The sequence below is a fragment of the Sylvia atricapilla genome, chromosome 5, assembly GCF_009819655.1.
Source record: "Sylvia atricapilla isolate bSylAtr1 chromosome 5, bSylAtr1.pri, whole genome shotgun sequence".
Lineage (NCBI taxonomy): Eukaryota > Metazoa > Chordata > Aves > Passeriformes > Sylviidae > Sylvia > Sylvia atricapilla.
Window position 1 is genome coordinate 58,916,447 of NC_089144.1, and position 12,990 is coordinate 58,929,436.

Sequence of the window (12,990 nt, forward strand, 5' to 3'; positions counted from 1 at the left end):
CAAGATTAAGGAAGCACTACAAATCCATACGGCCTCAAAAATCTTAAATCTCTCCTAAGAGCTCTCCTCTTCTAAACTTTCAGTTTAGAAGTTAAACAGTACCATGAGTCTGGGAAAAAAGATCATGGTGATGAAATCCCAGGGTTTAGGCCAAGTGCTTTGATTATTTAATCTTTTCTGCCCTGTTCCCCCACTACTCTCCATTTCAATGAAATAATTGAAAGCCTGAAAAACTCTATCCTAAATACTCACACAGACATGCAACGCCTGCTCTGCTGCATTCTTGATTTACATTTCCAGTCCTTTCACTCGCTGACTTTCAGCTCCGTTGCCTAGAGCCTTCCCTGTTGCCTAAGTCCACTTAGCAGTACCTGACTGCTCCTACAATATTTCCCCCACCACTGACAGCCTGGCAGAGGTTCTTTTCTCTTTCCAGGGTGTGTGAAGCATGTTCTTGTCATGCCTTTCATCATTGGTCCTTCTTACTGAACAGGATAGGGGGTGTTCTCCATGTTGTCTGCTGTTCGTTAACAGCAGAAAGCTGTTCTAGATTTTTTAATGCTGATCTGATCTTCAGTGACAAAGTTGCAGAAAGGACATTTCTCCAACCTAGACAGCAACCTGGACAATGAAGGACAACTCTTCAACTTAAATATTTATTCTGCTGCACAGAGAGAGAAAACTCTTTGCAGATCTAGCTGTCAGCTCTTGAGGTCTGCATATTTCTCACACATCAGTGAAATGCAGAAAAAAAATTCAGGGTTAAAAAATGGTAGTTCTCAATTTGGCAAAGGTCAGTTCTGAAATGAGCTGGCTTTGCAAATTGGCTTAGCTACCCTTAGGATCTAATGTGAAGCAGGAGATTCTAGGCAAAGCATTTCAAAACCAAAGAGTAATTCTCATTTGAAATGGGGGTTTAAGAGCCAGATTTTCTGTGTCTCACACAATCACTATAAATATTCAGAAAAGGAACCCATTTGTTAGGAGAAGATTAGATTAACTGTTTTGCTGGTGAGGTCTTGATAAACTATCAAGAATTGGTTCTCAGTTGACATAAATATTAGGGGATCCCTGTCCATTTATCCGTCCTAGTTGCAAACACATCCATGAACAGTCTGTAACTGAATCTGGCACATGAAGATGTGAGCGTACTGACCTAACCCAGCAAAATCTCTGGCAAGTTTTAATGTCAATAAAGGACACGCACCTCCTCCCATTCATGCTGAAAGTGACCCTCTGAAGGTTTCCAGATGAAGCACTAACAGCTCCAACGGCTTTGGACTTCCAGCAAGAGTTTTCAAAAGTTACTTTGGAGACAAACTGGTCAACCACTGCATCTGTACGTCAAGCCCATGTGAAATTGAGACAACCACCCTGTGAAGACCAGCCTACTAAATGGGATGACATTTTGGAGGGTCGCCTACTAAATGGGATGACATTTTGGAGGCTCACCTGTGTTGCAGGCAGAGTTTGCAGTGATACCAACATCTGCCCAACTCAGCCTAGAGATTTGTTCAGGAAGCCTTTTATGCCACTTTTCATAGTAAAAAAAACCCCAAATTATGTAAACAGGCTGTAATTTCCTTTTTGCTCCTTTTCTTTGTGAAACTTACTTTAGTTGCCATCCTTTTTCACTACCAAGGTAATTGCAAGCATAAATTCCGTAAGCAGCCTTTTCACTTTTAATATACCACAACTGCACCCTGGAATATAATGATCTAAGCACAGTCTCCATCTGCAGAAGAGAAGAAAGTGATTTCAAGCTAACAAAATAGCTACAAACTTAATGCAGCCTCACACTTGTTTAGACTGCTAATGAGGGAGAGCAGGGAAAGGAAAACAATTCTGTTCCGTTCCTCTCATCTTGTGGTCTTGGATCTTTAAATGAAAATAATCCAATTAATTGTCACAGCAGGAAGAAAATAGTTGGGTCTGATAAAAAACGAGGCAGAACCCTAAAGAAAAAATGTATGGTTTAGGTCTTAATTTAAGCTAACAAAAGATCTGTTTCCCACGGAGGGATTCCAGAGCCTTCTGTGCATTGTCCCTGAATGGAGGACCTGAATTGTCATTGTCTCTGAATTGTCCCAGTGTCACAGAGAGGTAGAGCAGTCAGCTCAGGCACATTACACAGGACCACTTGGACCAGTTGTGTAATGCTGGATGTCTCTGACTGTCCTGTTGGATGGATTTCTTTGGTAGCCCTCAGAAGCACAGTGCTCTGTGCACCAATGGAAGCACAGTGAGTAATTAAGCCTGCAGTGCTCGAGTCTGCTGTGGAGAAAGGCCACAGGGGGCCCAGGGAAGAAAAGCTTTTTGAAACTGCATCAAACATCAAATCTCCGGAACTCTGTTCTTACTCTCCCAGTTAGCAGTCAAGGATCTGCCACGTTTTTCAGAAATTACTGCCATTCAGGAGCACGGGCAATAAGCTGCCAGCAGGGTGTCAGTGGAGCTGGAGCTGCCAAAGCTGTTTCTCAGTCTCTCCAAAGGAACAGAATGTTAATCAATGTACTCCCTTTTCTCCTTCCACTGTAATTAGCCATGCATGACCACAGCTTGACCACCTGAGTTAACTCAAAACTGTGGAAAAAAGTCGGTTTTCTCAGAAGGATTACTGACCAAAGGGAGTAGCTATGGAAGGACAAAGAAGCAGTCAAATATCTGGCCTAGTTTGGTGAGGGTCAAAGCAAACAGTCAAATGATGGGGAGTGCATACAAAAAATGTAAGCATGGACAAAAACTCTCTTAGGTTTCTATGGTTTAACTAGTCTTGTGTCTCCTTGGGATAGCAGCATTCCTTAGTAAAAAATATACCTCCAAGGCTATTTCCAAAGAGATTACATATATTGGAGTTCTTCCACTAGCTGGAAATTTTTCATCAGCTGAACTAATTAGGAAACTCTGCTCTTTAATGAGACTCCTGTCCTCCTTCCAGAGAAACTGTGGCTGCCCCATCCCTGGAAGTGTCCAAGGCCAGGCTGGATGGGGCTCTGAGCAACCTGGGATAGTGGAAGGTATCCCTGCCCATGGCAGGGGGTGGAATGAGATGGTTTTTAAGGCCCCTTCCAGCCCAAACCATTCTGTGATTCTTTTCTGTACAAAGGTGGGGGACTGACCCATGAAGCAACTGTAAACCAGAGCTGAAACCTTTCTTTCTGCACCCTAAGTATTGGCTACTAAGAAAGCATCATGGCAGTGAATATGGAGAGGAAAAATGTGTTGAAAGCAAATAGCAAACAAATTCTTCAGAGAAGCTGGAGAAATTTCTCATCAGGAGAAAGTATTTCAGAAGTGAACAACTAGTCAAATAGTTAAAGGGAGAAAAGAGTATCTTAACTCACTTTTCATAAACGTTGTAATAAATAAGATCTGGAAGTGTACACCAACAAAATAACAATATGAAAAAGGGCAGAAATACCACCACATCATGTTTACACCCTAGCATAAATGGAATTACTTTCTAAATTCCCTTCTAGATCAGTCTGTGCCTGTGAACCTGGAGCACAAAAACACTGGCTACAGGGACTCTGCAAACCATTTTGCCCAAACACCCACTTGAAATGGGGCTGCCACCAACTCTACAATGGGTTGTCTTGTCTAGCAAGGTCCTGAAAACCTTCAAGGACATCTACTGCAGTTTTTCTATCCTCCCACCAAAAACATATACTAATATCCTAATGTCCAATCTGGACAGAACAGTTTGTAGCCTCCACATCTTTATATACCATCTTACAGCGCTGAGAATTTGGCTCTTCTTTTGCTTGACATTTTTGTAGCTCCTCTCCAAGCAGTTTTGTTTTCTTTTTAATCCATCATTTTTAAATTATGCTACTTTACAGGATGCCAAAACTGCTATGTGATCCTCTCTGTAACTGGCAGTGGGGAATGGGTCTCTACACGAGGAGTATTTGCTTATCCTGTGGCTGTTTGCAGGAGGAGCACAGCTGCTGAGGTCCAAGGACATCAGTCAGAGAGAGGAGAGTAGAATAAGGAGATCCAGAGTATTTGTTTTTCTTTAGGATGAAATTTTGAGGCATTTGTATTCTATATTACAAATCTATTAATCAACTGGTAAACGTTTAAACCTCATAGCTGGGCCTGTGAATTGCTTCTGCAGCTGGTGATCTTCAATCAGCAAGTGGCCATCAAGGTCTTGCTTCTTTACTATTCCCTGAAAGGGGAATTGGCTGTAATCTCTAATAGCCCTGTGCATATCTGAAAACTCCTTTTTCTACATGTATGCCCATGGATATTGTAAAAATCACACTGCTCTCAGCTTCTGTGATCACTTGGAAGCTTTCTGGAGAGCTCTAGGACTGGTGCAATGTATTCCTGTTAAACCATCTGCCTGAGAGATCTTTTTTTTTTTCCGTAGAAGTTGTACTGGAGCCTGAGTTTAGAGCTCTTGATGGAGCATTGAATGTTGCATAGATTTAGTCAGGCCTTTTATGGCCTTTTATTGACCATTAGAGGTTTTCTGGCAATGACATGCTGGCACTGAACTGCTGTCAAAGTGTTTCTTAGGCTGCCCCTGAGGGTGGTTTTGGTCTCATTTAGTCTCATCTGATTTTGCTCTTTTAGAGGATTTTTTTGTTAGACAACATCAGTTGCTGCCAAAATAGGCACAAACATAGTTTTCAGTAAGCAGGTATTTAGGTGAAACATTTCCTGAAAGTTCACAAAAGTGAACTTTTACAGAAAATTCACTGAACACTTCTGTACCCTGAGGTTTGGGGTGCTTTGGGCAAAATCTTAGGCTGTGACTCTTCACACTAAGTGCAGGTGTAGTAATAGAAGTTTTATCACAAGAGATGCTGACCAGAGTGTTCTTTCTGTTTGTTTCTCTCTTCTCTGGAAGGATCAATTTTATTAAAATCATGTTAAAATATTTTCTTACAGTCCTCTATAAAACATTGGTAAAACTGAACACTGCAAGCACCTCTAATTTCCCCTCATCAAGAAAAAAATCTATTTTGAGCAGTTTTTTAATGCTTCTACTGTTCTGCTTTGTCATACTAAGCCATACCATTAATTTGCACCAAATAATCACTACATTTGTGCTTTTTGGCTCTTTTATATCCATTCTTCATTTGATTTCAAGTTCACATGCTGTATTTTGCATGAAATTCACAGTCTACTAACTATGTGAACTGAGCTAATCCTGTCAAAGAACTATCACTGCATTATAAATAATTGTCTGCAGCCTGGTCCAGGATTTCTTCACTATTCTTGATTAGGTAAAAAGATGAAAAGCTATTTCTCTTGCCAGTAAGTATCACATTTCAGTAGCTGGACTTTTAAAAAGATCATGATGTGGCACAACTAAACCCAAGAAGGCAGAGCTTATGTCACTGTGTCATTATGCTGTCCAGTTGTGCCATTCCCCTGTCCAAGAACTATTTTGAATCAAGTAGAATTGCAAAAAGAAAAGTCACTTAAGAACTCTTGAAAAATAGAACATTCACCAAGGAATAATACATAAGTAACCTACTGATAAAGCTGCTTCAAGTGTTACCACATCTGGTCCAGCAATTTTGACTTATCTAATGGTAAAACTTCCTGGTTTTGTTTTAAATTGCTGCAATTTCTTCCCCTCATGTCTAAAGCAGCAGGCAATGCTTTCTGTAAGCCAGAGCAAGTGGCCAAGTGTCCCAGTTCTTTGTGGAGCAGTGGCAAGCCACTTTTAGTACAGTAACTCTGGAGTTGCCACATCTCCTCCAAGCATAGATAGGGAGCAGATAGATACAAGCACTGATAAAACAGGGCAAATGGCTGGAGAGCTGCAAGATTAACATGTTATTTGTAAAACTACATCAGCTGTAAGCAGGAGAGGTTCCCAGAGACTGGATGGCTGCAATGGCATGAAGCAGGTGGCATATTTCTGCTGCTCTTGCCTGTAATGCTGCTCTGAGGTGTGTAATAACATCAGTGAGGCAATCAGGAATAAAAACAACAAATGCATCTCTATTAAAAATTTCAGCCTAGTCTACACCCCTTTGCTTGTGAAAATTTCATCACACCCTTCTTCAAGTGACACCTCTGAACTAGTTTGGAGATCTGTCAGGAAAGGGAGTCCTTAGAGAGACAGCTCACAAATGTGAGTGATTGACAAAAGTTCGAGATATTGCAGTATTTAAATCAGACACTGAAACTCTCAACCCAGTTCCTTAATCTCTCTTAAAAACACTTACTTCAGCTCCTGACTGATTAGTGCCAAAATAAGATCTTTTCAGGTAAAGTGTTCAGAGAAGCAGGCACCATCCACACCCTTGTCAAGGACAGAATATGGCATCACTTACCCAGTTCCAGTTCAAAGCTGAATTTCAGTCCTACACCGCTGAACTGAAGGGATGCTGCTCTTCTGATCCATTGTCACCTCTGCCTTTATTCCTGCAGTGAGGTTGTTCCCTTCTGGCATCACTTGTGAGATGAAGCCTCCCTGACTTCTGTGCACGTGTGAGGTTATGGCTGTAGTGACAGAGCTGAGGGCAGCCACACATTGCCTCTTCTCTCTCATTAATGGGTTTTATCACCACAATATGACTTCTTCCAGTTGTTCTTTAGAGTGGAAAGACCCTGTTAATTTCACCTATCTTCTGCATGCATTTTAATGATGAGATTTTAATTAAAAATACAGAGAAGGACTATGTCATAAGGAAAGTTGACTACTGGAATGAGTACAAGAAGAGCAAGCCAAATTGCAGATCTTGTTGAGCTAAGGTGCTTGAAATAAAGGGAATTAGAAATGCAGTAAGTTGTTGGTGATTTTTAAGTAATATCTATCTTGCCAACAGAAGGTGACTTGTACTCAATGCCAATCCTAGAAACACACAACAAAAGGAACTTTTTAAACTTTACCTGAGTGTGGGAAGACATGACCAGCATTAAGGAAATTAGCAGGTGCTCTCAGGAGCTGTGCCAAGGAACAGCTTTTTAGAATGCCTGTGTGTGCATGTGTGTGTATTCATGTGTATTTGAAGGAATCAGGTTTACAAAAAAAAGTATCCATCAGAATTCCAGTGCCGGTGAAATGAAGTTTGACTCACACTCCTTAAGAAGGGTGGAGTGTGTGGATTCAGACCTGGCCCTTCGGTTTATGTATTTCTCCATTTGGTTTTATTGTATGAGTCACGAAGTACCTAAAAATTCACAGATGGAAAAGGCTGTGAAACAGCATTTCTTTTTTTATGATCAACTGGACCAATTTACCATCCCAGAGAGGAAAGACAATAAAATTAAATTAAAAATCTAACCTTTTACTGAAACTACTTCATGTATTCCCTCATTCAGTTAGGAAATATGAACTGTTCTAGGAACCATCAAGAAACATTAAGTAATCTGTAAAGGAACATTAAGTCATTTGTAGAAAGCTCAGATTATTACATCATCTGTCTGAACAGAGATTTATCGCCCCTAAAATTCTGTGCTGCAGAAACACAGCATCAATAAATCATTGTTTACCTTGTCAATAGCTTTTATAGGAGAGGGGACAGGTTGGAAATGTTTCTGGATGCAGTGATACTCCAAAAGAAGATCTGAGACTGGAATGTTTAGGAGTAACAATATTTATTTGTCTCCAAAGGGAAGATCAGTAGCAGATCTGCATTACAAAAAAAGAAAAAGAGGACTTGAAAATTCTTTTTTTTTTGTGTCATTCCGTGTGGATGTTGCCACCCTTCTGGCTGCTCATGAGGGTACAGGTGAGTGTTCCTCACTCTCACCAGTGAAAGTGACTGATAACCTCCAGATTGTGCCAAAAAGCACCAGACTGGGAAGATTATTTATGCCCATATATTTGTGAAGCCTTTGCAACTGGAAGTACAAAATAAATTCTGGATATTGTTGGTTAAGTGTGTTGAGCTCTTTGCACAATTGAGGAACTGGAGTTTACAATGTGGCCTGACTTTATGGGGAGAGATTTTAAATGATTTGCTGTTCTCCAGCTGGTTACTGTGTTTAAGGTAGTTACTGTGTAATTCTGCAAAACAACAGGACTGTAATTTTAAGGTTGGTATGATGGGAGCTTGTACAACCGAGGCATTACTGGCTCATCTATGGTCTCATATGTACTTTCCATTTCTTGCTTTTATGCTATCCCTTGATATTTTGTCATCTTTTTGAGTAGTCCTTTATTGATTGGGGATTTTGCTCCAGAAATTTATTCCTCTATCTTATTTTAAAGAAGACTGGATAGGCAATAGGGTTTTTTTTTTCCCCTATGTGATACTTCTGCTTTTCATTATACTCATACATCCTAATTTAACTTTCCTTAAATTGTATTCTAGAACACTTAATTCTGCACTCCCTTGAATATAGTTTACATTTCTGATCTTTTTTATTGTGTGGTTGTTTAGCAGCCACAATCAAATACTGCTCAGTTTCATCCCAAGAAGACTTAAAAACCCCTTCAAAAAGAAGCAGAATTTGTTCCAAAAGAAATTTCCAGTAAGGAACTGAGAACAGGACCTGCTATTTCTAATGTCAAGCTATTTCACATGTGCTTTTACATCAGAAGAGAAACTAAAGTGAAAACACTCAGCATCTTTCCTGTTTGCAGGTTGTCTTTAAAAACGAGCTCAAGGCTGGAATGGGTAGAGTGGCCCTGTATTTATTGATCTCACCTCAGTTGTCACCTGTCAGCTATAAAAGCTCTTAATGTATCAGAGGGAAATGCTTCAAATGCAACATGGGGATTTTACAGCAAGAAAATGGCTTTAACTGAACCTTGGGAATTGCATCATTAAGCAGCAGTCTCCATGCAGAGGTCACAGTAATAAGCTAATAATTTCTTATATTTCTTACTGCATCAGAGCTGAGGGGTGGAAGCTGCATGACTAAGGATTTATAAAACCAATCTCATGGTGACTGCAGTCTTTAAGCTAAAGAAGGAATTTATGTTGCCTGCCCATATTCACAGACCCTCAGTGTCTCTCTTACTGTTTCAAATGTTAGAAAAAGTGAAGCTGTGGACATGGGATTTGTAAAATGTTTCTGTCTGCTTTACAAACTGTGGGACAGCAACCCATAAATGGGTTTATGCACTGCAGTAAGGGGACTTTGGAAAATAAGATTCTGAGAAAGCAGCCAGTTAAGCAAGAAACTCCCCAAACCAGCCAGAGGGAAATGCAGAGAAGCATGCCCAAGATGAGTGCCCAAAGTCAGTGCAGAGATTAAGCAGGTGATTGATTGTATGTGTGCTTCTCCCTCTGCATAAACTCCCTCTTTGAGTCTGGTGCTTAATCCAGGTGAGCTCCTGACATAATAAGGAAAAGGAAAAAGCCCAAACACAAAGATAAATTGCACCCTATTTCAGCTGCATATTAAGGCAGATAAAGACATTAAAAACAGAAGTTTACTGTGTTTACTGTTTTGCAACAGGGTTGTAAAAATAGGTCTCCTAATGCTAGTCTTGTTTGTGTTTTGGCGTGAGCCCCTCATGATTTTCACTGTGGGGGTTGCTTCCATTTGTATCACTCATGAAAAAGTATTGGAGCAAGGAACTGTCCAAGGAACTGTCCTTTTCCCAAGGAAAGAGAGAAGAGCAGGGCAACTTACAATCTGTGTTTCCACCTGTGACAGGTTTTTTGTTACCAAATATTTATCAAAGGCAGGTAAAGCACATCCGTTTTCCTCCTCTGTATGGTTCAGGGTTTGATTTAATTGTTTTCCTGGAATCAGAGCTGGACAAGCCAGAGCCAGTTTTGTCTTGCAGATGCCTTGGGGCTAAAGTGCAGATTGAGCGCTCCTATATTTCTTTACAGGTAAATACAGGTGTGCCAGGAATTTATGGGTGCAGAAGGAAGTACCCATAGCCCCTGCAAGCAAGGGGAGGAAAGCTCCCTTAGGAAGCTTTGCTCTTGTCTGGGTTCCCTGTTCAAGGCATTCCATGGGAGGTATTCCATGGATGAGCACTCGCTCTGATCTCAGCAGATCAGCAAATCCCACATGGACCAATGCAAGCATATTGCACGTGATCTTACCCAGAATAAACCAGCTGTGTTTGAAACCTGCACTTTTGAAACTTGGAGGCTGAAGAGCATTTCCATCCAACACAAAATCCAGGTAGACAGAGGAGATCCTTCAGGAAATGAGAAGATGTTAGGAGGTAACAAAAGTGGACTGGGCTAATCGGCTCTCCAAAACATTGGTGTTTCCACAATTTGAAAGCTGATTCTTGACCAAAGGGGAAAAAAAAAAAAAAAAAAAAAAAAAAAAAAGGTCTGTATCAGGGAAAAAACAAAAGACTAGATGGATCATATGGACCCTTATGAGTGTTATAAAAAATTTATAGCTTCTTGTGGATTGCTGGTTCATGGTTTGGGATGAAATCTTTAAAGGGAGGATACATGTTCACTAAGATACAGTGACACTGGGAAGCCACTACCTTTTCTGCTAGAGTATGAACTCTCAGCAGAGCTTGCTCTTTGCTTTGTCCTGGGTTTTGGAGTGCCATGTTTTACCAGCACGGGTGCTCCATGCACTGCATTCTTCTTGACAGGATTTTTGGGGTTACTTCATGAGTGCTTCACATGGGATCAGGCATTCCTATGATCTCAAAAAAATCAGCTGAAAATGCAGCTTTGAGCAAAACAAGAAGCACTAGTGTATGATGGACTTGTGAGATTTGGATCCGTATGTGAGAGCTTGATCTCTTGGCAGTCTGTGTTGTCAGGGATCAGAAGAAAACACCCAGCCTAAGATGGGAGCTCAGTGTGTGCAGAGTGTGATTAAACACCTCAGTATCTCTCCACGGGTCCTCTATGTTTAGATTTGATTCACACTCTTCCCCTATGTCCCTTATGAAAATAGGAGCAGTTTTTACAGTAGTGCGATAATGGCAAGAGGGGCACCTTGTGGGATGTTTGAACCTCACCACTGGAGAGCAGACCAAGAAAAGCAGACAAAAGGCAAAGGCTTCCTTGTGGTTGAAAAGTTCAGCTTTGTGAATGCTGATGCAGACCTATTTTGTTTACACACTTGCTAATTAATGGTGTTTGCCTAGCTGTCTCACTAGACTAATGGTTAGTTTTACTCTGTAAATAAGACAATCTGTGGTTATAGTGGAACAGAATCTCTCACTGTGAGTTTGTCAAGTAAATGCAGATTGCAAAATACAAATATCTACTCTGTCCTGGGAGCAAAAACTTGCATTGTAATTCTGTAAAGAGATGTCTGGTTGAGCAATAAACACACAGAGTGTGAAACACAGAGTTGAGAAAACACAGGTGGTGAATTGGAAATCCATGAGTAATTTCAGGCTTTTTGGTTACATCCAGCTGGTTTGTGTTGCTGAAAGCATCATTGCTTTCCTATGGAGTAGATCACCCAGCATTTGTCTGATGAGGTGTTGGGTGCACAGCCCTCAGAGGATGCTGCAGATCAAGAGGTTTCCTGCGATGGGGACCACAGGAAGCAAATATGGCTTATTCCAGTGAGGACAAGGATGGTAATCCTGGAGTAAGAGTAAGGCAATACCACAAAATTGTGCTTGCTTATATGTTATGATGGGGCTGATTTACACTTTATGATGACACAGTCGCTCTGCTGACAGCTTAATCCTTAGGAGAACTTAGCACCTGCAAGCTCCTGTGGCTCTTGCAAGTGGTTGTGAGTAGACCTGAGCTGAGGACCTCTCCCCCTCACCCTCAAAGGCAGCTCACAAACCTGGTGCTTTAGGTGAGGGAAATTCCATCTTTGTATGGCAGCAGCCAAAGTTGCATTGCAGAGCTGTGTAAAAGGGCTGATCGCTTCCAGTGACTGGGAGTTCAGAAGGCTCCTCAGAAAGCTCATGAGCAGCTTTATGTTCACTCCAGCTTTTCCTGCTCTGCTCCTCTGTGCTGGCTGTGTGGCACAGAGCACAGCACTGTTCATATCTCACCCCTACCTGCTGCCCTGGCTTGTCATGCACAACATCCTTAATTAGCAAAAGCATGAGAATGAGACAACACATTAAATTGCTGATGTGGATGAGTATTTCACAGACATTTCTCTTTTAGTCAATGAGAAAACCAAACTGAAAATGTGTCAGCATACTCACAACAGCATCACTCAGGATGACCATGCACGTGATTAAGCAAATTGCTTTCAGGGAAGTGACTCATTGCTTTGAGTTTGCTTTTTTATTTTCTTCTTGCATTATACATAATAAGCATATAAATGTGTTTTTGTTTATGGATGGCTCTGGGACAAAAAAACACACCGTGTGCATCATTGGTTACGTAATCCATGTCTGCCTTTATCCAAAGCAGGAAAGCACAACTGAAAGATGACCATCATGTAATAATTATGTTTCAGTGTCTTCTTATATTGAGTCAGGTCATTTTGATGGAGGATAGCTTCTGGGAGATTGTTCTCCCCCAGCATCCCTTAAAAGCTGTGAGACTCAGCATGTCTTGCTTTGCTGTGTTTATTCTAAAGTATTCAGACCTATCTTGTCCTGTTGTTCTGGTTAATTTGTTAATGGATAATTGATTTCAAGGGAGAGGAAAGTTTCCTGTTCATAGTCAACTTTACAATCCTGCCTGCCTGGATATGTAGGATGGCAAGATACTGGCTGCCAGATCCTATTTCTGATCTCCCACCTCCTCCCAGTAGGTATCTGATGTCCTGGTTTACCATGTGTCCCAGCCAACAATTATGCCTGAGCAAGTCAATACTGAACAGGTGTCCCAGGGTGCAGCTTATCAGGTGCAGATTATCATTTCAATTCTGCCAGGTTCAGGGACTTGTGTGCTCTTCAGAAACACACAGCCAGTCACTGTAGGAGAAGTTAGGTTAGTGGCTTTTTGTTTATTTTCCCCCACTAATCAGGAATTGAGAGCTATAAAACTTCTCATGTGGTCTGCAACAAGTCATTAGTTGAATTTGCTGTTGTCTGTAAAGAAATAATGTTTCACTGCCATTTGTGCCTGTGAAAGTCAGCCTTCAGTTCTGGGCCTCTGTAGCCATTTTCAAGTTGTTTCAATTTAGGAGCATGGGACAAGTATT